The 27,758-nt window shown below is 36.8% G+C and overlaps 2 long non-coding RNA genes across 2 annotated transcripts; one reads left to right on the top strand and one right to left on the bottom strand.

Annotated features, from left to right (window-relative positions):
• The first annotated feature begins 8,360 nt into the window (after positions 1 to 8,360).
• On the top strand, positions 8,361 to 14,884 carry LOC147581948 (uncharacterized). The gene is made up of 2 exons (XR_015249797.1): positions 8,361 to 8,422; positions 14,502 to 14,884. It is a non-coding gene; the product is annotated as an uncharacterized LOC147581948 (long non-coding RNA).
• Positions 14,885 to 15,947: 1,063 nt separating this feature from the next.
• On the bottom strand, positions 15,948 to 27,758 carry LOC147581949 (uncharacterized). The gene is made up of 2 exons (XR_015249798.1): positions 27,634 to 27,758; positions 15,948 to 16,038 (listed from the first exon to the last, which is right to left on the bottom strand). It is a non-coding gene; the product is annotated as an uncharacterized LOC147581949 (long non-coding RNA).

A 27,758-nucleotide genomic window follows, 5' to 3' on the forward strand; every position in this document is an offset into this window, starting at 1 on the left:
ATATATGCAAGAGTTTTCAAAAAGGAAGATATCTCTACAACTCACCCAGTGAAGAGAAATAAGCTAACGTAATTATTCTATAAACATTTTTCTGTCTGCCACTCAGAAAAAGTAGGTTTCTGAAATTCTTTGATCTAACTGACTTCTTAGGGAATTGTTAAACTCCAGATATTTTGTAGATCTTATAATTACAAGGATTTCACCTAGCATATTTGAGACTACTTCTATAGTTATAATGCAGTTCTGAACATGTTCAGTGAGATTTGAAATATATATTTTTATAATATATATAATATATTATATATACTTATATATATTTATTTATTATTCTATAAAGCTATACATGTTCTCATCCATGAAGGACCATTCTTTATGCATACTTTTATCCATACCAGCTAGACGCAAGGCTTGACACATGTTATGCCATTAAATAAATATTTCAGGAACATATAAATCAGCTAGCCCTGGTCTCAGTGAAAATATATATCTTAGTCTAATGCATTTGTGAAATTCTTAAGGAAAAAAAGTGCACAACTTCATACTTTATCTAAATTTTTCTATTTATGTGGTGCCCCCCCTCCACTTGGAATAAAACAATTTGAAAGTCCCTTGATGCCCCTCATATACCTGGAGGTAAGGCTATATGAAACTATTATTCACATGTCTGAGGAAAATTACTAGCACCTCTATAATTTATGCTGTGGATAAAGAAAGTTAAAATTCTTAATCTTTCATCATTGTCCTTGCTTCATCTTTTTTTTTTTAAACTTTTTTCCCAATAGAATTCATTTGGTGATATTCAATTTCACCAGTTCTTTGATGCACAATTTCCCACATTAGTGTCTCTGAAATTCCATTTAAAATATTTTACAATATAATTTTGTATTTAAAAAGTTATATTTTTTTTACACAGAAAGTCACAACTAGATCAAAACATTTCATGGTGCAGGGATATTATTAAACCTTCTAACTTAGCTTAATTGTCTGCATAGCATCTATCTATCTATCTAATCTATTATCTACTTTCTATTTAATAGTACTTAAAGTAATAGTTTGTCATAGGTTGAATATGGAAATGTTATATCATAATTTTCCTTCTTTACTCATAAATGTCTAAACTCTCAGCTGTAAAATTTGATAGCATAATGTTTCTTTTTTTTTCCTTGAATAGACGACCTGCTGTCATCAGCAATAACCACCCTGACCCCACTAGAAACCTGGAAGAATGTCTGAAAACAAATGCTGTTTCTATGTAGAGAAAATAAATTCTAGCCATATTCATCAAAACAGCTCATGGGGGACAAATTAAGCTCTGAGTTGCACAACTTTCAGAGTTTACATTCATGTGAATTAAAAGCCACTTCCAATGTAGCTATAGAACATTTTGAAGGAAGCATACAGAGAGAAACATATTAAGTTCATTGGGCCCATTGTTAAATTGTTTTAGCTGCCACTTTATACAAAATAATATGCTATGCACTGTGATAATTATGAAGAACAGTAAAATATTATTACTATAACATTCATATTCCTTTCAGGTTTTAGAATCCCAAATTGTACCTTGAAATTGAATAACCGAGCAACAGTTACCATTTAAAAATGCTTTCTGAGCTACCACAGAGGGCTTACCTTCTGATTTCACATTCCCCTTATCTACTTCAGAATTTGTCAAATAATTGCATATTCACTAATTCATGTTCTGTTTAGAGCAATGAATATAATGTTCTTATTTTCTTATAATGATCTTAATTTCCAAACAAAGATCTTATAATCTTAACTTCCATTCCTGGTATAATCAATAAATTTTTTCCTCCTGTAGAACATACCTAAAAAGGATTAGAGGTACTTAAATAATTTTTACTAGTATTACCTGATTCTCAAGATCTGTAATAGGCAAAGAGTCTTTCTAATATGACCTGAGACTCAGCCCCACAGCTATTTAAACAGTTTTTTTGTGTGTGCGTAGGGCAAAGCTGTTATCTTTCTTCATGTCAATCTTTTCATTCAAGCATCCCCAGAACTTTATACGGTCAGTCAAGTAATCATTTCAAAGACCTTTATCTTTTCCTGAAAAGTTTCATCTTTCTATTATAATGAAGAATCATAGCAAGTGTAGGTTGAAATGTCCATTTATGCTATTTTAAATGGATCGCTCAGAGGCTAAGTCAGTGTTTTCTCTGCACAAATAAAGTGAAACATGTCCTCGGTAGAATAGTAGAGTTGCTTATTCTTACTGGAGAAAGGGCTTGCATCGATACCTAGTCTAGATATTTAATTTCTTTGAAATCTTTGTCATAATTTGGACAAGGTGTATATGGCAGTGTGCAGTATCTTAAACTAATGAGATCTGGTGGACATTTCATAGGATCCTTTTGAGTCTTCCATTAAGGAGAATACCAGATGGGGTGTGACATATACAGTGCTAGAAGCAGGGAGGCCAGTCAGGAGGTTGTTACAAAAATCTAGGAAATATGTCACAGTTGTATCAGCACGGGAATGTTGACAAATGACTAGATTCTGCATAATAGGAAGTTTCAACTTGATGGATTTAGTGAGAGATCATATGCATAATGTTAGAAAAAGAGCAGTCAAGGATAATACCAAGGGTTTAGTCTTCAGCAAATGGAAAACTAATGTTGGCATTTATTGAAAAAAGATAGAACGGGTAGGGTAGAAGGAAGATTGGGAGATTGGCATTCAAAAGATATAATAGTTGAGATGCTTATTTAACACACAAGTCAAGTCAGACAAGCAGTTAAATATATGAATCCAGAATTCAGAGGTTATATCCAGGTTTTAGATAAAATTCAGGAACCACCATCATGACAGTATTTAGGTGGCATTTAAGCCATGTGATGGGATGAGACCAACAAGGGAATAAGTATAGAGAGGAAAGGGAGAAGCCAAAGACTGATTATCCCTGAGACCCTGAAGTAGTAAGAAATCGGGGTGGGTGGCGGGGAACGGGGGGAAGAAAAGGAATCAGCAAATGTGACTGACACTGAAACCTCATGGAACTAGGAGAAAATGCATAAGAATGTCTTATGCTAGAAGACTGCTGAAGGATATATTTTAAGGTGGTGGGACTGCGCAACTTAAATGCTGTAGAAAGGTCAAGGAAGGTGAGAACCAAGACAAGACCACTGATTTAGTAGCATGGATATCACTGGTAACTGGCCAGAAATTTGGAGTGAGGTTTAGTTTAGAAACCCTAATGGAGCATGCTTAAGGGAGATTCAGAAGCAAAAGGTCTAGGAAATATTTCAAGTGACAGAATGGCCACAGATATGTATCGAGCAGGGTCCAGTCAGAAGAGAAAACACAAGGATTTGAACAGAAGGAACATAATATAACTGATTGTGTTAACCAGGTAATTAGAGAAGTGAAAAGGTAAAAAAGAAACTTTAGGAAGCACCTACCATCCATGGGTTTAGGGGAACTGAGAGAAGACATGGTTTTAAAAGCTTACTGTTTTGGACTTAGGCTTTTTGGGGCTGGGACCCAGAATTCTGATGATGAGGCACAGACTGGCTACTGTCGCTACCTCTGAGAAGGAGTGATGAGATTGGTTTGGGGTGTAATGGAAAAATTGCAAACGTGGACCAGACGTGTTGCTACTACAATGATTTGTCACTGCTGTGATAAAGATACATTGTTGGGGAGAGCTGATAGGCAGAGAAAGGAATAGAAGGAGTGTCTGTTACCTCCTTCTGAGTACCCGTTATGGAAAAAGTCTAGTAGATCACTGGCAGAAGGAGGAATGGAATATGGTTTGGTAAGGTGTTCAGCCTTACCTTCACAAAGAAGAGTACAGAAGGATGGTTGTGAGCTGAGAGAGTAGCTTAATGACAGTTACAGTTCATCTCTTTGGTTGCTCAGCATTTAACACTCCCTTATACATATAATTTCCATACAACAAATGAACTTCATGCCTTCACTTAAGAAGGTCCAACTGTCCTGCATGTTTATTTTGCTTTCTGCTCAGGCTTCAGGTGATTGGGGCTCTTCACCTGAGTTGGGGAAGTGACCTAGACTTTTGTTTCTGGAAGGTCAGGATCCTCACTGGTCCCATCTTTTCTCTTTCATGTTATATAATTTTCCATTAGCTTTTCCTATCAGAAAAGAAGAAAAGAAGCACCAAAACCCCCATCCCCACCCCTGGGCTGTAGGCTAAGTGTATCTTGGGACCACTGTCTAGGGAAACCTGATTTTGTGTCTCTCTGTGTGTGCTTATAGATTCAGTGGTAGTCTGGAGTCATCCCAAGTTCAAACTCAGTTGGAACATTTTGATTCTCAAGCATTTATTCTTCTCATGGGACATAAGATCTCTGAATCAGCAGAGTGCAGAACTATGGAGATGACAAACAACACTTCTATTGACTGGGTTCCTAAGCATCAAAGGTAGAGAAGCTACTCACAATTCCACCCCACTATTCCAGAAGCTATGTAGTGTAATCATGGTGGAAAAGAATCGTATATTTGAAGCCAATACTGCAGCTTATAAGATAGAAGCTCATCTTTTGGGGAATCTTGGTCTATCAACTGGCACCATAACTAGTTGCTAGTAGAACATTCTATCCACCGTTCTATCAGGCCAGGTGCTTTTGACGATGGGTTACTTGGCAAGACCTGTGAATCCCTTGGCTTCTTCTTTTCCTGTGAAATGAGTCCTAGAAGGGAGACAGTATTATGTAGAATATAATTGTGGCAAATAAGGTATTTTGTAAGTCTGTGGATGACGTTGCTGGCAGAATATTATGAGACGGGAGAATTAGTAGCTATCAAGGATACAAACCTATGTCTGTGAGAACAAAACGTTGCTCCTTTCATAATGGGAATAGTCTCATAGAATCAGTCTGTCACCAGCTAGGCCCATTGATTTCTTTGGGGACTGACGCCGTAGTGAGGGCTCACTTTGGTCTCTACTGAGGCCAGGAGTAGTTGAGACACATCAGACTATATATAAGTGAAAATCCATGTTTTCAACACCTTGTCGGCCTCCATCTGCCATTGTGATCACTTTTGCCTGAGCCTCTTAAATAAGCTTGTGATGACTGGGGGAAAAGGATGGCCAACGTTCGCAAGCATGCCGTCATGTGCTGTTGAATATTGACAACTTCAAGCCCTTGATTAGCATTCACATCATTTTCCAGAAGCTAAATGGAGCAATATACAGCAAAGAAAACTATAAAATCAAGATAACGCCCATAGAGAACCCTGCAAGTGTACTTTTCTAATAGTGATCAAAATAGGTATGTAGTAGCATTTGTTTTATAAAATGTTAAAAATTAGGCAAAACTAAACGATAGTAGTTTAGGGAATGCATCCAAGGTGGTAATATTAAAAAGAAAAACAGAATTAATTACCTTAGCCCACTAGGAGTTTTTAACTCTAGAGATAAGGAAGGGGGTAAATTGATAAAAGGACACATAAAGGTGTCCCATGAGGTGGTAGAAATGCTTTATAACCTGATGTGAAATTTCCAATTGGTGGAGGCTTCATGTGTCTTTGTGTTAGAATTGTTTACTGTAATGTATATCGAATGGACTTTTTTGAAGTGCCATGGATCTCAACAACAACAACAACAACAACAAAGCCTTAAAATGTAAAGCTAAAATTTTTGACAATTTGAATGTAATAAAACAATGAGGGAGACAAAGAAATTGGAAAAGTTCCTAGTCTTCTGGTTTGGAGGAATTTCCTGTGTCTCAGACCTGATTCCTGTCTTCTCACTCCATGCTTTGTGCTTCACAAAGGACCTGACATCAATTCAGAGCATGAGCATTTACTTTTCACTCACCTAACCCCCGTCAATACAGTCAAAAGAGAAAGAGTGAACAGTAATGAAAGAAACCAAAATATTATTGTAATGATAGGTGTAACTCAAATTTCATACCCTCGCAAATAATGAATCAGAACATTTCACAGTACTTTGCAATAAAAGCATAAAAAAGATGACACTTCCTCTATGATAAAATGTCATGTTTGTTCAAAAATGCCACGTTCTGTTGGATGAAAACTTTTCTTCCACCCTATGAAAAGCTCAACGAAAGACTGTGTTCCAAAGGTGATACTATTATGTCACATAGTGTTCCACTAGCAATTATGATTTGAGAAGGTTTTCTATTGTCTTGATATTTACACTTTAGTTCCTCTTCTTCAGCTTGTCTTTTAGCTACTCACATTTGTAAATTCTTTCACAGGGCTGCAATTTATACCAAAGAAAAGAGCCCGAGTCTTGACAACAAAATCATTAAAACTGACTTCAACGTGTGATCACAAATGTATCGTAAAATATTTAGAAGTGGATAGTGAATATATAATGAAAGAAAAGATACCATTATATTGGTCTTAGTGTCAGATTATTGGCTAATTCAAATTCAGATTAGTCCCTATTTGACTCTAGGACGGGGAGGCAAATTTATCTCAAACAAAAAATTTTCTTAGTTTCTCACTTAAAAAAAAATCTATCTCCTAATGGCTACACAGAATATTAGTGCTAATATTCTGATCTACCATAACATTTGGGGCAAAATTACATACGCAAGAAATGTTCCTAAGAAATTATTTCAGACTAACTATACGATAAAGGTTTTTAAGAATCCCTTCCTCCTTCATTCCTTAAGTCCTTTTTATCTCATTCTTTCTTTCTCTCTCTCTCTCTTTTTTTGTTAATAAAAAGATTGATCACCCAGTATATCCCAGGCATTGTTGTCGACCCTGATAACAAAATGGTGAATAAGACACATAAATTTCTGCCTTATGGAGCTGATTTTTGTGGAGGGTAGATGAGGCTGACAATAAGACAAATATGCAAATAAATAACAACTTATAAAAGGATACTCATAGGGGTGCCTGCCTGGCTCAGTTGAAGAACAAATGACTCTTGATCTTGGAGTCATGGGATCGAGGCCCATATTGGGTGTAGAGATTACAAAAAAAAAAGTAGACTTTAAAAAAACAGAGAACTACTTGGGCGCCTGGGTGGTTCAGTCACTTAAACGTCGGACTTCGGGTCAGGTCATGATCTCAAGTTCAGGAGTTGGAGCCCCGCATCAGGTTCTGTGCTGACAACTCAGAGCCTGGAGCCTGGTTTGTTTCTGTGTCTCCCTCTCTCTCTGCCCCTCCCCTGCACTCTCTCTCTGCCTTTTCAAAACAAATAAATAAACTTAAAAAAGAAAAAAAAAAGATAAGACCACAGGTGGAAAAGAGGAAAAGAGAAATCCACTCTTACTTCTTGCTTCTACTCTTACCCACCATAACTGCCCCCACATGAGCCTTATCCATTCTGCTGTAGAAATGATGTTAAATCAAACATTATTCAAATCATATCACTTCTCCACTTATAAGCTTCCTATGCCTTCTCTATTAACACAGAAGATACATGAAGCCACTCACCATGGACACAAGAATTACCTGTTCTAATTAATGACTTTTCTGACCTCGATTTCTGCCATATTTTCCATCTTGCTCAAGGTCTGAGGGATCTCTGTCTTTCTCCAACTGTTTTGTGTTTGAGCTTATCCAAGAATCTCTGCACTGAGTTTTAAATGGTCAGGTGCTTCGTTACCTGTGGGTCTTGCATAAATACCTTGTTTCTGAGGATCTCTAAATAAGTACCCACCAATCCAGCAGTTTTATGCTCTGTCACTGCCTTCTTTTCTTCATTGCACTATTAGTAGTTCTCTTTTTTTTATTAAAATTTTTTTAATTAATTTATTTTTTACAGCTAAAGAGATAGAGTGCGAGTGGGAGAGGGGCAGAGAGAGAGAGAGACAGAATCTGAAGCAGGCTCCGGGCTCTGCTCAGACACTTAACCTACTGAGCCACCAGGTGTGCCATAGAAGGTCTTTTTTCTTTTCTCTTTTTAATGTTTTTATTTATTTTTGAGAGAGGGAGAGAGACAGAGTACAAGCAGAGAAGGGTCAGAGAGAGAGAGGCAAACACAGAATCAATCGGAAGCAGGCTCTAAGCTGTGAGCTGTCAGCACAGAGCCCACTGGGGGCTGGAATTCTTGAACTGCAAGATCATGACCTGAGCTGAACTGGAATGCTTAACCCACTGAGCCACCCAGGTACCCCCAAGCAATGACAGTTCTAAAGAGGTAGAGTTTAGGTTGAGAAAATCATTTTCTAGTGACATGACCTTATCCATTACTTAATTTGCTCTCATCTAAAAAGCTCGTAAGTGAAGTGCTTTGGGAAATAAGGAAGTCTAGGTAAAACATTGTGTACACATGAGACCATTTCATTTTCCTTTCTTATTTTAACTCTCCCTTTTGTGTTCCTTGCAATCAGATGATTGCTGCCGGTATAAATTTCCACTTTATTGAAGCACATACGTTAATGTTTTTCCCCCACAGAAATCTACAATGAAATTCCTGGTCTTGATTAGTATTTTGAGTGTGCTCATGCAAAGAACAGTAAGTAAAAGAAGAATACGAGTGAGACCTTACAACTGTTTTTCAAAAATGTCTGAGGAGGCAATTTGTGTATGGTGAGACCGTGTCTTAAGTTATAAATTCAGTAATGAAACGTGCATTGCTTTGACCTGAATATTTAAAAGGAATTTCTAAAAATCCATTTTCTCACCACTTATATTGTACAAATGTAAACAACTTACCACATTGAACCTTATAGTTCGTGGTGAAAGAAACACATGTTGTCGGCCCTGCTGAAGTTTCCCCTGGAAATTTGATTGTCCTTTGCCTCATCCCAGATGTCAACCATTATGAAGTCTGTGTAGATGCCCCCCTGGCTTGTTTGTAGCATTTTAGCATGTGTGTATATGGCACTTAAGGGGACCATTTATCGTGCATGTATATGGCACTTAAAGGGGGGTTTGTGAGGGTTTAAAATTTTACATAAACAAGACATGCAATTGTATGTGTCTTTCTGCAACTTGCTTTTTTCCCCCAATCTTAATGTTGTTGAGACTTATCCACGTTGACCAATGGATCAATACTTTCACTTTAATTGATCGTTGTCATGCTAGATCAAAGATATAATGCATTATATCTGAGTAAAACATGGACTGTATTTCCTATATGATCCTATCAACTTGATGATCCTTATTCAAGGCCTTTGCAGGTATCTAAAAACATTGTGTTAATTATGTCTGCTATCAGCTAAAAAGTGGAGTATTCAATAAAATACAATAGGGTGTGTTCATCCATGTGTGTATTATATTTATATATGTGTGTGTGTAGTCAAAATCTTAATCCAAAATAGAAATTAAAAATTATCAGAGAAAATACTATTTTCTATCAGCATCACAATGCATTATCTTTTTTTTTTTTTTTTTTTTTGAGAGAGAGAGAGAGAGAGTGTGAGGGGAGTAAGGGGAGAAGCATAGGGAAAGGGAGAGAGAGAATCTTAAGCAGGCTCCATGCCCAGGGTGGATCCCAGATAGGGGCTCGACATCACGATCCTGAGATCGCAACCTGAGTTTACATCAAGAGTTGTTCACTTGACTGAGCCACCCAGGTGTCCCGAGATAATCTTTTTTAATGACTACACAATGTAATTAATTATGAGACCCAGACAAGTGTATTTTGCTAACAATTTCTTCTGTAACCATTTTCAATATAAAATAACTATGTATTCGGGACACCTGGGTGGCTCAATCGGCTAAATATCCGACTTCTGCTCCAGTCATGATCTCACAGTTCATGGGTTCAAGTCCCAGGTCAGGCTCTGTGCTGACAGCTCAGAGCCTGGAGCCTGCTTCCGATAATGTGTCTCCTTCCCTTTCTGCCCTTCCCCTGTTCACACTCTATGTCTCTCTCAAAAATAAATAAACACTAAAAAAAATAAAATAACTATATTCCAATGACAAATATTCTAAAAAGAAAAATATTAAAATAACTAAGTGAAGAATACCACTTTTTTCTTTTTCCTTGGTGGGGAAATGTTCAAAGCAACTATCTTCCCTTCAGTGAAAAGGCAACATTTTAATATTATTATGTTTAAATATAACTTTTAGTTTTATTTTTTCTAATGCCACATTTGCAGCAACTCATTTTTTAACTCTCAAGAAAATCATTTTATTAAAGCTGATGTATTATAGTTACTGTAAAGATTGAACTAATGTAGTATTAATGCTATCTTCATACACCTTAAAAACTTTAAATTCAGACAGTAGAGTCCTTTTACTTTTTTCCCACAGAGCATTCGATTGCATTTATTTGGCACTCTGAAATAGGCTCATTCTAGTCCATTTGCTCCTTTTTTCTTTTTAAAGTAATCTCTATGCCCAGTATGGGGCTCAAAATCATGACCCCAAGATCAAAAGTCACCTGCTCTATTGACTGAGCCAGCCTGGCACCTCCATTTGCTTCTTAATTAGAGTCCTTTACTTTTGATTGAGCTCTTTGTAAGACAACATAATCTATAAATTCCTCCTATTTATGCCCTGAAATTTAAATCAGAGGGTGCAAAGTGGTAACATGAATGCTAAATCCTACCTGTGTGTTTTGATGTTTTTTTTTAATTGAAATATTAATCTACCTATTTTTGTAACTGGCTAATGGATCAATGGTACATCTTCCTTAGAAATATACTAGTAATTACAAAGGGCTGAACTTTACCACTCCTCTGTTCCTCAATGATGGGATATCTTTTCAGGTCATCTTTATTCAAATCTGGATAAGGAAGTATATTCACCTATAAAAATGATTACTTAGCCTCAAATGAAACTATGAAGTTATTGCAAAAATACTGTAAGAGATACAAAAAGATATAGACATTGTAAAGCAAGTATATGGACACTCTCCCTTTCAACTGAAGGGATTATTAAAAAATGTCCTCATTAAAAAAATGTTTATTTATTTATTTTGAGAGAGAGAGAGTGAGCAAGCATGTGAGTGGCGTAGAGAGAGAATTCCAAGTGGGCTGTCAGAGCAGAGCCTGAGGAGGGTTTTGATCTGACAAATCGGGAGGTTATGACCTGAACTGAAATCCAGAGTTGGACACTTAACCGACTGAGCCACCTACATACCCGCAAACAAATGTTTTAAAGTAATTCCGGAAAAACAGTCAGATTAATGGTGTCATATTTCCACATATTTTCCTTCAAGACTTTATTGAAGTCACCAGCAAACTAAGAGAGAGAAGCAGAGGGTAACAAAATTAGTTTAGAAAAGGGCATTCAAAAAAAAAAAAAAAAAAAAAGGAAGAAAAGGGCATTCAATATAGTCACTGGTATGTATAATTGACTAGAGGCAAATAGATCATATTCCTACAAGACTTTTTATTGAATTGGATTGTCAAAGAAATCTTGAGCTCAGACTAAAAAAAAAAAAAAATCATTTGGCTATTTGAGACCTAAAATAACAAATTCCACAGCAGAAGACAGGCTTTGAAAGCCACCAAGGATGGAAAATCCACTTTAAGTGTGACTGAAGAGAACAATGGATCTAGTATTTATTTCCAGAGTGAAAGAAAAATCGGGGAACTTTCCTCATCTCAAGTCTTTATAATTTCTGCTGAGTGAGATTTTACTATTGTTATGGACAGTGATCATTATATCCAAATGGAGGTGTTTTTTTTGGTATTTTTTTGTTTGTTTTTTTTTAATGCGCATCTCAGTTTTATCACTGTTTATTGGGTATGTTTGTGGGGCAGATAACTTGTCTTTTCGGTTCACTTTTCAGGAGCAGGAGGAGTCCTGAATTTTGGTAGAGAGTTGGAATCCTGAATTTTGTCTTACTTGGCAAGAAAGTCACAGTGCTTTATGCTTGGGAGGAAGAGTAAAATGGATGCTTTTTATTTAGTGAGGGGAGGTGTGCAGATACCGGTTCTATATTTACCAATCTAGTTTTTCTTAATCATCATTATTATTACATTGGGAACATGTGACTGCCTAATAAATAATCGAAGATGGGCAGAAGTGTAGTTCCTTTTTCAGTCCCGGCCACAAAACTTCTTGAAATCTTTCACTTCCTTCCCCTATCAGCTTCCATGGAAGCAGCATATTTTGAGATAATGACATACAGTGAAAGGAACACAGATTTTTCGATTCACTATTTGAAGGAAAAGCCCCTACCAGAACCATCCAACTTCCAATGGGCTGTGGTATAATTGAGAAAAAATTATTCGGCGAAACTGCTGAGATTTGGGGTTCTATTTTATAGGAATCAGTTTAACTATTGCTGGAGAGAAACCGTAAGGTAAACAAATATATAAAGTCATAAAGGTAGTGAGAAGTCCTGTTATTGCGGATAAGGATTAGGAATTATTCTGATACTGGGAGTCATGAAACTCTTTAGTTAGGGGAGTGACACGATCTAACCTCGGGTTGAAAGAGAGGATGGACGGGCAAAGGTGTCTGCGGGGACAGCAGTTAGGAAACTGTTGCAGTAATTCAGGTAAGAAATAATGATGGCTTTGGACAGATGGTAGCAGTGGAAATGGTGAGAATGTGTTCTGTTGTGCACGGATCCCAAAAGGTAGAACTGACAGTACGTACAGACAGCCTAGATGTGGCTTATGAGTGAAAGGGATGGGTAAAGGAGGCCCCAAGAATTGTGTGGCAGTTTCCTGACATGGGAAGGATAGCAGGAGAGACGGCATGTCTTTAGAACACGAAAGGTGAGCAGTTCCGTTTTTACTCCTAGAAGGCTCAGGAATAAGTCAAACTGAATGTTTCTCAAGCCTACCTAGTTAAGGTTGACTTACGATCAGTGATTAAAAAAAAAAAAAAATTCACATTGGGGCGCCTGAGTGGCTCAGTCCGTTGAGTGTCCAACTTCAGTTCAGGTCATGATCTCCAGACAGTGAGTTCGAGCCCTGCTTAGGGCTATGTGCTGACAGCTCAGAGCCTGAAACCTGCTTCGGCTTTCCCTCTCTCTCTGCCCCGCCCCTGCTCCTGGTCTGTTCTGTCTCTCCAAAATGAATAAACATTAAAAAATTTTTTTTAAATGCACTGAAATTAAGTAATACAAATTCTTTCAAGTTATTAAGCTCTCAAAAAATTAAATTTCTTTCTCCTTATAAAGTTATCTTTAAAGTTAAAAAAAAAGACTCCCTCATTTTTTTATTGCAGTGAGTCTGAGCATTGCATTAGCCCTGCTGGATGGAGTTAGATCTTGAATTCAGCAACAGCAATCAAGGCCAAAAATTCTCATTCTTACAGGTTTCCAAGAGAGTTCCCAGAAGTGAGTGTAGTGTTGATCTCTGTCGTATTGCTTTTGCTTGTCAAAACTTAGTATGTCGGAGGATAGAGAGATAATGAAAAAATGGAAAAGATTAATGTTACCACTATTCTGTAGGCTAGTAGCTAGTTTGTGCCAGTTATTTTAATTTATAACTATGTAAGTGCTGTCATCAGGAGTTTCTCAGATGGTTGTCATTTGTAGCTTCATCTATTTCATTGGGGGAAATTTTACCCATGCATAGGGTCTTTTTAGACAGTGGCATTGAGATTTCAAAATTTTTGAGTATTTTTGCATGTTGGGACACTGATGTTATTTAACTTTTATCCAAGGTTTCCTTTGTCCTTTTAGCGTTCCTCTCTCTATCTTTTTATTTAAATTTTATTTACTAACTTTGAATGGGAGAGAGAGAGGGCAAGAGAGAGCACAAGTCAGGGAGGGATAGAGAGAGAATCCCAAGCAGTCTCCAAGCTCAGCGCAGAGCCCAATGCAGGGCTCAAACTCACAAATTGTGGGATCATAACCTGAGCCAAAGTCAGGAGTCCGATGCTTAATCAACAGAGCCACCCAGGTGCCCCCTAAAGATCTTAATCACGTTTGTTGCTCCTTTTGTGTTACTAAATACACAATCCTACGATGAATCAAATTAAAGAGATGTCAAAGTTTGTGCCCTTTTGGGCCCCAAAGAATCAAAATTCAAAATCTTTTTCTCAGCTTCTGAATTTTGTGGGTCACTAGAAACCCATGTCACCATATGAGCAGCAGGAACCTCACTTCTGGCACACTTTTCCACCGGAAGTAGTGTATGACTCCAGCCTCCCTGTGCCCTCAATTCTTCTACTATTGTATGCAGTCCCGGGGGAGCCTTAAAAATGTTAACTGATTTCTTAATTAAGTTCTGTTTCTTCCTACCTCATCTAGGATCAACTCTATTTGCAGGCTCTCAGTCGTTTACATTTTCTTTTCCCCTGATTATCAGGTTCAAATAGACTTCACTAGGAACTGATTTATGGGGATTCGCGTATTTGTAGATATGACACTGTGAGTTTGCCAAAGCATTTGTTCATTGCCCAAACAAATACAGTCCATCTTCTCATGTCTGAGTTACTCTTTTATCAGCCCAATACCTAATTTCAGCCCGATTTCTATCTGTTGTCACTGTGGTAGGGTGTGAAATGGCTCCAACTTTGTTCTAATCCCTAGAATCCGTGAATGTTACCTTATTTGGCAATACATAGGTCTTTGAGAGATGTGATTAAATGGAATTGTGAATTTAAATTTTGAAATGGAGAGATTGTACTGGATTATCTGAGTGGGTCCTAAATGTAATCAGAACGTATTCTTATAGAGGGAGGCAGAGGAAGATTTGAACACACCCAGGAGGGAAAACCTTGGAAAGCACAGAGCAGACAGAGGTTTGATGGTGCATTCCTTGAAGACTGGAATGATGCAGAGGCAAGTTAAAGAACGCTAGCAGCCACAGGAAGAAGCTGGAAGAGCCAGAGCTCTCCAAAAACCTATCGAGGGGTTCATGGCCCTGCCAATACATTAATTTCAGCCCAGTAAAGCTGATTTTCGACCTCCAGAACTGTGAGAGAATGAATTTTTGTTGGCTTATGCCTCCAACTTATTGAGAATTTGTTGCGACAAAAAAATGAAGATAGCCATCATGTTTAACTTCATGCCAGTTTGTGTGTCTTCTAATTTCTAATAAAGTTATAATTCCATGTACTTTGGTATGCTTTCTCATCCTCCTGCTGATACTTTTCTAAATGAGTAATCCTTGGTAAATCATTTATCTTCTCTGTGACTCATTTTCCTAATGTTTAAGATGGGAGTGATAATAATATCTACTTCATGGTTTTTATACAAGCTTAAGTTAATATTTGTTAGGAGCTTAGAACAGCGCCTAGCACTGGCAAGCATTATGTAAATTGATATTAAATACATGTTTTATATATATATATATATATATAATTTATTGTCAAATTGGTTTCCATACAATACCCAGCGCTCATCCCAACAGGTGCCTTCCTCAATGCCCATCATCCACTTTCCCCTCTCCCCCACCCCTCATCAACCCTCAGTTTGTTCTCAGTATTTAAGAGTCTCTTATGGTTTGTCCCCTTCCCTCTCTGTAACTTTTTTTTTTTCCTTCCCCTCCCCCTTGGTCTTCTGTTGAGTTTTTCAGGATCCACATATGAGTGAAAACATATGGTATCTGTCTTTCTCTGCCTGACTTATTTCACTTAGCATAATACTCTTCAGTTCCATCCACGTTGCTACAAATGGCCAGATTTCATTTTTTCTCATTGCCAAGTAGTATTCCATTGTGTACTAAACCTCATCTTCTTTATTCATTCATCACTTAATGGACATTTAGGCTCTTTCCAAAATTTGGCTGTTGTTGAAAGTGCTGCTATAAACATTGGGGTACAAGTGTCCCTATGCATCAGCACTCCTGTTTAAACAGTAGATGAAACATTTGGAGGGAAGGATAATGGGGGAGAGCCGTGGAATGATGGTTGTCTCCCCTTTAACTGCCTTATGTCACATTTTCAAAAGAAATAATTTGGAAAAAAACAATTAAAAAATTCTATTTGTATGTATGTGTTTTTTTTTTTAGATAGTGTTTATTCAAAAGAAAGACATATTGCCATCATATGTTTAAATCTCTAAAAATTATTTACATATTTAGGAAATAGCCATTTAAAATTTTGGATGGAAAAAGTACATCATAAACATCATTTCTATATAAATGAAGTCTGATGAAAAAATACCACAAGCCAATCAATATGTGAGACTGGTGTTTTTAATATACTAAATAAAAGTCTTTGGAAAAGAAAGTAAATATTTGTAGATCTCATTGATTTCTGCAATGGAATCTGAAAAAAAGGAAAAGAAGATATTAGTTTTATATAATAAAATTACAAAATTACTCACACAGCAAAATTGCTTTTGTTTTTTTATGATTTTAATGTTAAAAGACTCTATTGAAACAAATCCATGTTATGATTAAAATGCACATTTAAGACAATCAAGTTTTTCTTCTATCTTCTTGTATATATTATGCACAGTCTTATGACAATTTATTTTACAATGCAATTTTAATTCAATATTTTTTATTATTAAAAAAATTTTTTTTAATGTTTATTTGTTTCTGAGAGAGAGAGAGAGAGAGAGAGTGAGTAGGGGAGAGGCAGACAGAGTAGAGGAAGACACAGAATTTGAAACAGGTTCCAGGCTCTGACCTGTCAGCACAGAGCCTGATGCAGGGCTTGAACTCAGGAATGGCAAGATTATGACCTAGGCCGAGGTCAAACACTTAACCAACTGAGCCACCCAGGAGCCCTTTAATTCAATATTATGCTTTATTTGCATGCATGTATATATTATACAGGATTCCTTTGTGTGAGGTCTTGGGTTCAGATCAACACAATCTTCTGATACTGAATGATTTGAAATAGAATTCCTTCTCTGCCTTGAGAGACATTTAGAAAATAGCATACTTTCTCTTTTAAGTTGTGAACTAAGTAAATATGTAAGAAACTAAACATAAATGCTTACTGAAAATGTGAAATTATTAAATTTGTCTAATATTTTGAACTAGTTCATTAACAATAATCTTTGTCTTATATAATAATAAAATAAGTAAAAACCCAAGGAATATAGTAAGTATTAAAATTGGAAGTCTTTTAATTTCCTTGGCAAGAGCTGTCATTAAGAGGCATCACCAACAGTATTAACTGCCATCACATTTGATTTTCAATTCTACTTTAACTGCTGATATCACTTCAGTAGAAAATCTGATTTGACTGACAGTAAAACAAAGCCTTGCCATTTTCCTGTCCAATTTTATAACAGTACAATTAAAGCCGATTTGGGAAGGAATGAAAGAGAACTTGCAAAGAGGGTAACCAAGTTTTTTGTTCAATAAGAGTAACCAACTCAGGTGGAATGAGTCCAAATGAGCTTTTTGAACAATGCCTTTCTTCCCAGGACAATGTTTAATGGGGGATAGATGTAGTTTTGTGGGGGAAAGGGGTGGCGACTGGGAGATTCCAGATCTAAATGTTTGTGTTTGTTTCCTGAGACAGTGGCTTTTGGTGTGGGGTAAGGATGGAACTTGACTGGATAGTATACAGAACGATCTGTGACAACTTTAGCGATGGTTCCTCTTCTCCACAATTCAACCCCCATACCTCCTATGGAAGTTTCTTCCTTACACAGACCACTATTATTTTAGAATATTTATCATAATCAATTTTGATCAGTTTAAGAAAGATCTATCTATGCAGTTCCTGAACTTCTTACACAGGAGATGAGTTCATAATTGCAGAGATTTTCAAATGCAGGGTATCAATGCCTCTCCACACTCTACTTTCTTGGTTTCATGTCATAAAAATATATTCCCAGGTGGTTTCAAATGATGAGATTTAGTCTATTTAATGTGTGATTTATTTATTTTAATGTTTATTTATTTTTGAAACAGACAGAAGGTGTGAGCAGGGAAGGGCAGAGAGTTAGGAAAACAGGATCCAAAATGGGCTCCATGCTGTTAGCAGAGAGCCCAATGCGGGGCTCAAACTCTTGAACTCATGAACTGTCAGATCATGGCTTGAGCTGAAGTCAAATGCTCAACGGACTGAACCACCCAGGTGCCCCATAAGGTGTGATTTTGAAATCTCAGTATCATATATGACTTACAGAAACAAATGATTGTTATTCTCTTCTCTAGAAAATTTCATTTCTTTACCTAAAAAATAAATGTCATGCATGCTAAATATACTTTACTTCATAATACTGGGCCTACATTTTCTGAATAATCTTTATTCTCTAAGACATCGTATCCTGGTGATCTCTTTATAACTCGTATTTAGAATACTCTATATTGCCATCATATTTAGTTTTTGAAAACAGAGAGTTGTTCAAAGCATTCTTCTCAATGAAGCTCCTTGATAAATTCCTTTGACTACAGGATAAAGTCCAAGTATTTGGCAGTGTTCTCAAGGCCCATTTTTATCATATGTCCTGTTTCTTTTTATCCATACGCTCCAACATTTCCCCTCTACCCCCATGTGGGCCACAAGCCCATGCTTGTAAATGGAAAGTGCTTTAGGTCAAAGCAACCCACTGAATGACTATGTTAACGTGCGGAGCATTGTAGAATAAGGCTAGCTCTTTATACTCCTCTGGTGCCATGTCAAACCAGCTTTTAACTTGATCCTGATCTTTATCAAAAACAAAGGAACAGGAAGAGAATTTGTACCTCTTTGTAGGAAGCAGATGCTGAGTATTCCATTAGTGGCAATGTACTGAAGAAATTATTCACTGGTGGATTTAAGCTCCCATTTCTTTTCTGCCTGAGCCCAGAATTTAGAGTGTCTTCTACGTAGTTTGGAATCCCACTTTCCCTTTTATTAAATAGCCCAGTTGCTTGGACCACATATACTAAAACTTAGGGAATAGGTGCTTCCTAAAGATTTTTTAAAGACTGATTGTCTTAAAAAAGTCTAGAGAACTATACTTTAGGTCAAGATGAGTAACAGGAATTGGATTTACACCCTTACTTGAAGCAAATTTTTAAAAATGTGCCACGTATATGAGAAACAACAGTTTCTCGAGATCTGAACATTAAGCTAGGAAAGACAGCGATCCCTAAGAGTCGGGGAAACAAATGAAGTGAACCCTACGATCGTCCTAGCTTACTGCCTGGAGAGTTTCCAGGCCTTCATTAAGGGAGATGGAGCTAGGAGCCCAGGAAGACAAGGTAGCTGAAATTCACAGGGCAGAGCATCGGAGCAGAAAGAGAGGGACAAAGATATACATACAAAGATCTAAAGAGGTTATCCTCATATTTTTGACTAAGTATAGATTATTCATATGAATATACCACCTGAGGCCAGGTAAAGAACCACCTGAAAGACAAAATGGAATATCTGGTGTTCACATAGGGCAGGGGAAAGTTTTTGATCTCATAAGAGTAAAAAAAAAAAATCTCAAAATTCACAGGGCATAAGCTTGAGTACTCAGAACGGTTTGATCCCCGTAATGGGAAAAATTAGCCTTAGATAAGAATGTTCCTTTGTTCCTGCTTAATAAGGCTTGTAACCTAATGCCATCTTAAAATAAAGCCCTTGAATATGTGTATATGTGAAGACCAATGGTTTCCCCTAATTTCAAAATAATTATGCTGAGTGAAAGAAGCCAGACACAAGAGTATTTACAGTCTTGTCCTACTTCCGTGCAGTTCTAGAAAATGCAAACCAACCTATGGTGACAGAAAAGAGGTTGGGGATAAGAGAAAGGGGAGGGTGGGATTTTTTTTTCTATTGATACGTACATATGTGAAAACTTATCAAAGTGTACCTTTTCAGTACCTACAGTGTGTTGTATGCTAACTGTATCTTAATAAAGCTGTTCAAAATGTTTAAGCTGATATTTGTTTGCTTATGGAGAGATTCAGTTTCTTTCTCTCTCCTTCAAATTCTGTGCATCACAGGAGTTAAGATTTAGGCAACCCACCTAGTCAAAAGTGGAAGGCTGAGGCTCTGGGGCAACAGGTTCGGCATCGTCAGGCTCAATCGCCCCAGGGTCAACTGCAACACGTTCTGGGTTTGGAGGAGGTGTCCTACGTGTGGATACTTGAGGTATAGCTACATAAGGTTTGGCAGCAGTAGGCAGGGGAGCATTGAGTGAGAAGAAAGGTCCTTCGGGTTTATGTGAGTTAGGGACAAAGTGGGGAGATTCCCTAGGAGGAGGAGAGGGGATCCACCAAGCAGTGGCAGGAAAACTAGGAATGTGGTGGAAGGGGTCTCCAGGAAAGGTGAGAATCCAGGGAAATGAGGGCACCCCTGTATCAGGGTCAGGATTCTCAGGGTAAGGGGGGATTTTATTCTCTGAAGGACGAAAAGGAGGAGCAAAATCCCTGTCTGACATGGGATAAGGAATATTCAGAGATGGGTTAAGTGGGTAATGATTGCCACCATAATCCTAAAGGAGAAGCAAAGAAGTCAGTTAAAGTTGATTGTTTTTATCTATCCTATCTATATATTACTTACGTTATGACTGTAATGATATATGATGAGTAAAGATTATTTTTGTAACAATTCCAATGGAATCTCTTTCTCAAGGCTAATACGCTTCTGTAATTTTTGAATTAGGAGACTAATAATTTCTTGAGAAAACTGAATAAATCTCAATTTAGGGAGAAATATTTTGTGTTTAGGCAGATCAGAGTGTTTTAAACTGCACAATATGCCAGCTTAGGCCAGGACAAAAAGAGAAAGAGAGAGTGTGTGCAGTATAGGATTGGTATTTCCAGGCCTCCTTCTCTGTACCCTCCGCCCAGCCCAGTGATCTCATTGCCCGCTCCCGAGAAGTCCAAAGTGCCCCACCGAAGCATTCACTTTGTTATACCTCTTCCAGGTGCCCTTTTGATCTCCTTCCCATCCAGCAACATCCAATTCCATTCATCAAAGCCTAATATCTCAAACTGTTATTAAGAAAGAAAGCAGACTGGATGTGGATGAGTGACTACTGGAGTTTTTTTTTTCTTTTTTTAATTGAGATATAATTGACTATAGTTAATACTGTATTGTATATTTGAAAACTGTTAGGACAGTAGAGCTTAAAAGTATTTGTCACACACACACACAAAATAAATAAATAACAAAAGCTTTCACTACAAGGAAAAAATTGTAACTATGTAGTAATGGATGTTAACTCAATGTGATGATCATTTTGCAACATATACTGCTGGCTTTCATATTTAGTTTTCCCTGTAGTGTTTGTGTTTTAAATGAGATTATTAATGTTGCTGATGCATTTACTGTTAAATTTCACATGATTTCTTTCAGTGTAAGTGTTGACACATTTTCCTCCAGTTGCTATCCAGATTTGTCTATTACATGTATGTAAGATTATCGGGGGGTTGCAAGGTCACAAAATTACGTAGAAATTTACAAAAAGTTAAGACATGTCTTGGTCTCATCTACATGACATTTTATTTCCTATCATAAATTTGTCAGTTTCCATGAGCAATTTTGACACATATTGGTTTATATATCAAGTTCCTAGATTCTTTGATACATTGCATAGTTCAATTACAATTTAAGGAATTTTAAATGTGTATAACATAAATATTTTAAAATATAATAAACTATATATATAATATTTTTAATGTGTTTATGTTAATGCTTACCAGTTGATGAACTTATTTCATTTACATGTATACCAAGTTAACTAGTCAACGGCAGACACCATTTATGAACTAGACCCAATTTCATATTTGCTAGAAAATACTGCCTTCTTTCTCATCAGTACTTTTCTATTATATATAACTTTATACAACTAATTTTCAGTTTAAAGCATTTAATCTTAAGTGCGGGGAGTGTAACTGGGCAAGATATCAGTATGAATAAGAAAATTACAGGATGTATAAACATACATGTGCCTATATTTATATATGCATTTTAAATGAGCCCATCATAGCAAGAAAAGAGGTTTCCTTTTTTTTTTTTTTTTTTGCAATTTTTTATTTATTTATTTTTTTTCTTTTTTTTTTTTTTTTATTTATATATGAAATTTATTGTCAAATTGGTTTCCATACAACACCCAGTGCTCATCCCAAAAGGTGCCCTCCTCAATACCCATCACCCACCCTCTCCTCCCTCCCACCCCCCATCAACCCTCAGTTTGCTCTCAGTTCTCAACAGTCTCTTATGCTTTGGCTCTCTCCCACTCTAACCTCTTTTTTTTTTTTTCCTTCCCCTCCCCCATGGGTTCCTGTTAAGTTTCTCAGGATCCACATAAGAGTGAAACCATATGGTATCTGTCTTTCTCTGTATGGCTTATTTCACTTAGCATCACACTCTCCAGTTCCATCCACGTTGCTACAAAAGGCCATATTTCATTTTTTCTCATTGCCACGTAGTACTCCATTGTGTATATAAACCACAATTTCTTTATCCATTCATCAGTTGATGGACATTTAGGCTCTTCCCATAATTTGGCTATTGTTGAGAGTGCTGCTATGACCATTGGGGTACAAGTGCCCCTATGCATCAGTACTCCTGTGTCCCTTGGATAAATTCCTAGCAGTGCTACTGCTGGGTCATAGGGTAGGTCTATTTTTAATTTTCTGAGGAACCTCCACACTGCTTTCCAGAGCGGCTGCACCAATTTGCATTCCCACCAACAGTGCATGAGGGTTCCCATTTCTCCACATCCTCTCCAGCATCTATAGTCTCCTGATTTGTTCATTTTGGCCACTCTGACTGGCGTGAGGTGATACCTGAGTGTGGTTTTGATTTGTATTTCCCTGATAAGGAGCGACGCTGAACATCTTTTCATGTGCCTGTTGGCCATCTGGATGTCTTCTTTAGAGAAGTGTCTATTCATGTTTTCTGCCCATTTCTTCACTGGGTTATTTGCTTTTCGGGTGTGGAGTTTCAAGCAATCCTAAAATTCATATGGAACCACAAAAGGCCCCGAATAGCCAAAGTAATTTTGAAGAAGAAGACCAAAGCAGGAGGCATCACAATCCCAGACTTTAGCCTCTACTACAAAGCTGTCATCATCAAGACAGCATGGTATTGGCACAAAAACAGACACATAGACCAATGGCATAGAATAGAAACCCCAGAACTAGACCCACAAACGTATGGCCAACTCATCTTTGACAAAGCAGGAAAGAACATCCAATGGAAAAAAGACAGTCTCTTTAACAAATGGTGCTGGGAGAACTGGACAGCAACATGCAGAAGGTTGAAACTAGACCACTTTCTCACACCATTCACAAAAATAAACTCAAAATGGATAAAGGACCTGAATGTGAGACAGGAAACCATCAAAACCTTAGAGGAGAAAGCAGGAAAAGACCTCTCTGACCTCAGCCGTAGCAATCTCTTACTCGACACATCCCCAAAGGCAAGGGAATTAAAAGCAAAAGTGAATTACTGGGACCTTATGAAGATCAAAAGCTTCTGCACAGCAAAGGAAACAACCAACAAAACTAAAAGGCAACCAACGGAATGGGAAAAGATATTTGCAAATGACATATCGGACAAAGGGCTAGTATCCAAAACCTATAAAGAGCTCACCAAACTCCACACCCGAAGAGAAGATGTTTCTAAATTACTTTCCAAGCCTGTCAAGGAAAAACATAATACTGAATTACAGTAAAACCTTGGTTCCAGAGCATAATTCGTTCCAGAACAAGCTAGTAATCCAAAGCACTTATATATCAAAGAGAATTTCAAGAACCATTGTGATCATGTAACGTTCAGCATCACGTACTATTCGTATTGCAAGACTTCTCTCGTTTGTTAAGTTAAAATTTATTAGAAATGTTTGCTCATCTTGCGGAACACTCGCGGAACAAATTATTCGCAATCCAAGGTTTTACTATATTTAACATCATTAGGTAGAAAATTCTATTTTAAAAAGAAAATAAGAGAATACATTTTAATATCTTACAAGCAAATATGAATATATTTTTTACCCTTTCACCAGATGTGAGAAATTTCTAAAACAACAAAGAAAATAGTGTTTTTAAACTTCATGCCCCTGAAAAATATTGTTCTTTAGATCTCTACCTATATTCAGTGATCATAACTGACAAAACTCTCCAAGTAACTTGGGATTTTCTTTCTTAAGTGGTACAGTTATTTGCCTTGTTTTCCTGTGACTATGTAGACTCTTCTGTTATTTTAAATACTTCTTAAAAACTAGATACTGAATAGCCAATATTAATGTTCTATTAGTGCCAATGTTTTCACACAATCATTAAATTTCTCATACATATTTATTTATAAACCTTCATACATAGGGCACCAAATATTTTGCTTCAATTTTGTGACTAGTTGCTTGTATATACCAGTTATTTACATTAGAACATTATTTGTGTTTACCACAAAATCCCCTGTGACTAAACTAGGCTTTGCAACATAAATTCTCAGAAAATACAGATGTTTCCTCAGCAGCTTTGGGATATTTAAGCTTTTTGTCGATGGATATTCAAGGATTTATTTTTTAAAAGTATAAAATGAGTGCCTACTATGTGCTCTCTGAGTGCTAGACATTGGGTTCCTAGGTACTGGAAAGAACAAACAAGGTTTCTTTGTTCAGGGATGATTTCTAGGCCTCCCAGCTAGTCCAGCTTCCTCATTAAAATTTAATACTGTATAAAAACAACCCACATGAATAAAAAGTAAAGTCAGATCTATAAATACAGAGAACAAATTGATTCTTGCCAGAGGGAAGGGGTAGAAGGGATGGGTAAAATGGGTGAATGGGAGAGGCGCCTGGGTGGGTCAGTTAGTTAAGCCTTGGACTTTGATTCAGGTCATGATCTGGCTGCTCATGGGTTTGAGCTCCTCATGGGGCTCTGTGCTGACAGCTCAGAGCCTGGAGCCTGTTTTAGGTTCTGTGTGTCTGGTCTCATTTTGCCCCTCCTCTGCTCATGCTCTGTATCTCTCTCTCTCATAACAGTAAAAAAATTAAAATAAAAAAATGGGTGAATGGGAGAGAGAGATAGAGACTTATGAAATGAGTAAGTCATGGGAATCAATAGCACAGCATAGGGAACATGGCGAATGGTGTTACGTAGCACTGTGTGATGACAGATGGTGGCTAACCCTGCAGTGAGCACAGCATAGCATATAGAGAAGTTGACTCACTGTGTTGTATACCCAAAACTAATGTAACATTGTGTGCCAACTATACTCCAATAAAAAATTGACGAAAAAGAATTTAATATTGTATATGATATTTCTTTCCAATTTTAGGTTGGTTTCTTGAATTACTGAGTTAAAAATGTTTGCTTATGCATCATATTTTCATTTTAAGGTATGATGCGTGATGCACAAGTGATACATGTTCCAGAGTGTTCACACAGACATATGTCAGTGAGTTGTATTTGTGGCCACACAGCCCTAGACTCTTATAATTAAAATATCAATTCTTATAAGAAATTCAAAGTAACACCTCCTACTGTTCTCATTTTAACGATTATTTCAAAACCTTTCCATTCCTTTGCCATATATCTCATGGTATTAGGTCAAAAGTGTGCACATCCAGACCGTATCTCTTGGCTTTCCTTTGCTGGATTGTCATGTTTCTCTACTGCATACTTGTAGATGGTACAAGTATAATTTTCTTTTTTTTTTTTTTATTTTATTTAAAAAAAATTTTTTTAACGTTTATTTATTTTTGAGACAGAGAGAGACACAGCATGAACGGGGGAGGGGCAGAGAGAGAGGGAGACACAGAAATGGAAGCAGGCTCCAGGCTCTGAGCCATCAGCCCAGAGCCCGACGCGGGGCTCGAACTCGAGGACCGCGAGATCGTGACCTGAGCTGAAGTCGGACACTTAACCGACTGAGCCACCCAGGCGCCCCACAAGTATAATTTTCTTAGCACACTCCTGTTATCAGCATTTGAGGCAAAAATGACAACTTACAAAAAGTCATATACTAGTCAATCGATGAATGCTGTGGCCTCATACATAGGGGTAATTTGTGGGTATTTTCTGCACAGAAATCATCTAGCTCTTTGGGACACATTCTTCCTATTAGTAATTCCTAGATCATGCTATCTTCTACTGTAATCTTTCATACAGGCAAAATCTTTCTGGATTCATTCCTTAATTTGTTCAAATAAATTTAGTACCTTGTCATAAATTTTATTGGGCGTAGGAAAATATTTATCACTCTGCAGAAGGAGTGCCCTTACTTAATACTTCTGCTCATTGAAAAGAAATAAAGACCCCATGGGAAATATGTTAAACACAAATATATTTGTACTCCATAAACATTTTTCAATCAAATTTAACAGCAACTGTAGTCATACAATTGCATTGTAAAGAAATCCAAGACTTTTAAAATGTAAGATACACTTTAAGATAAAAAACAAGCACATTCATATGCAAATGAAAAAAGTTTTACCTCATGAACATGGAAGAAGCACTTCTAAAACAAAGGAAAAATTAATTCCCTATGGTTATTTGACAACATCTGCACCCAGATTTCCATATTACTGAAGAATTTGTACAGTCTTATTAGTATAGTTTCTTTATTTTTGAAGTATGAATCACTAGTATAAATTGTTTGTTATTATCAACATATGGTTTAGGACTAAGTACGTGCCCTCAAAAGTTTTACTTTGGCTGATGGATTTTGGTTTGAATTTTTCTATGTGTACATCAATCTTCTCAACCAACTGAAAGATGATTCAGCTGTTATTCATATACCTGGTTTTACTGCTCCCTTTCACCTCTCAGGTTTTGCTTGCATTATGTGTGTGTGTATATGTGTGTGTGTGTGTGTGTGTGTGTGTGTGTCTGTGTGTACTTGCACTTGTGTGTATATGTGTCACTTCTTTACAGTTGCAGGATCATATATTCAGTTGTTCTTCAATTAAGCTTCAATATATTTTAGAAATTCACCACAGATTATGCACAAGATAAGAATAAAAAATAGTGGAAAACTCATCATTTGCTATTTTAAGAATTAGAATTTAATTAATTTTAAGAGATAGGATAATATCTTGAAATTTGCACAGGATGACAATAATAATTGTAAAATAGTTAACAATATCAAGTAGCATTTAAGTTCCTATTGTATCCTAAGTATTCTGCCAAGCACTTTAGATAATTATTTAATTCCTAAAACGATTCTATGAGGTAGCTGTCATAATTTTCTCCTTTTACAAAGGACGATGTTTAGCACACTCATTGGCTAGGATTAAAAATTTTCCTACAGCTATTTTTTTTTTTTGCAGCACAGTCTCATTTGTTTATGCCATGTTGAAGGTTGCTATGTCCATTTAAGCATTAAGTATATTTAAGTATACTCCACCAAATATTCCTTATGACTCTACCTAAATACCTTCAGCAATGAAACATCACTCCCACAGGAAGCCCAAGCTAGCTTTCCATAATTTGAAGACATAGACTCTTAAAATAATCTACATGGGATTCTGATTCCATGTAACTTTATCTTCCTGTAGCCCACTGCATTTTTGTACTAACCTCTTCTCCTTGCTGGGTAGCCATTTTCAGTTAACACAACTTTATTATTTTATTTTTTTAAATTTCTTTTGAAAAGTTTGTCACAACACAGGGACCTGGCTGGCTCAGTCAGTTAAGCATCCAACTCTTGATTTCTGCTCAGGTCATGATCTCTCTGTTCCTGGGATCCAGCCCCGTGTGTTGGACTTTCGCAGAGCCTGCTTGGGATTCTGTCTTCTGTCTCTCTTTTCTCCTCCCACCACTCCTATGTGCTCTCGTTCTCTCAAAATATATAAACTTTTTTTTTAAAGAAAAGTTTGTTACAACAAAACTCATGCCTATTAACATGTCTCTCTGCTGCACTATTATCAAGACTATAATAACTTATGTCATTAACATGAATCCCTCCCTATCTACAATTATTCAATGGTTATACTGTGGCTATAATTTTAGAAGTCTATTTACTTACCTTTGTAAAAGCAACACACAAGATGCAGGACCATAATAGAAGCTTCATTTTGAGTGATCTTATGAAGATTAATTGTATAGTGGTTGTTTCAGAAAATATACAATATATATCTTAGTTATTTCTCT

This window comes from Puma concolor, chromosome B1 (genome assembly GCF_028749965.1).
Source record: "Puma concolor isolate L17-30 chromosome B1, mPumCon1.1.hap2, whole genome shotgun sequence".
In the NCBI taxonomy this organism is placed as follows: Eukaryota; Metazoa; Chordata; class Mammalia; order Carnivora; family Felidae; genus Puma; species Puma concolor.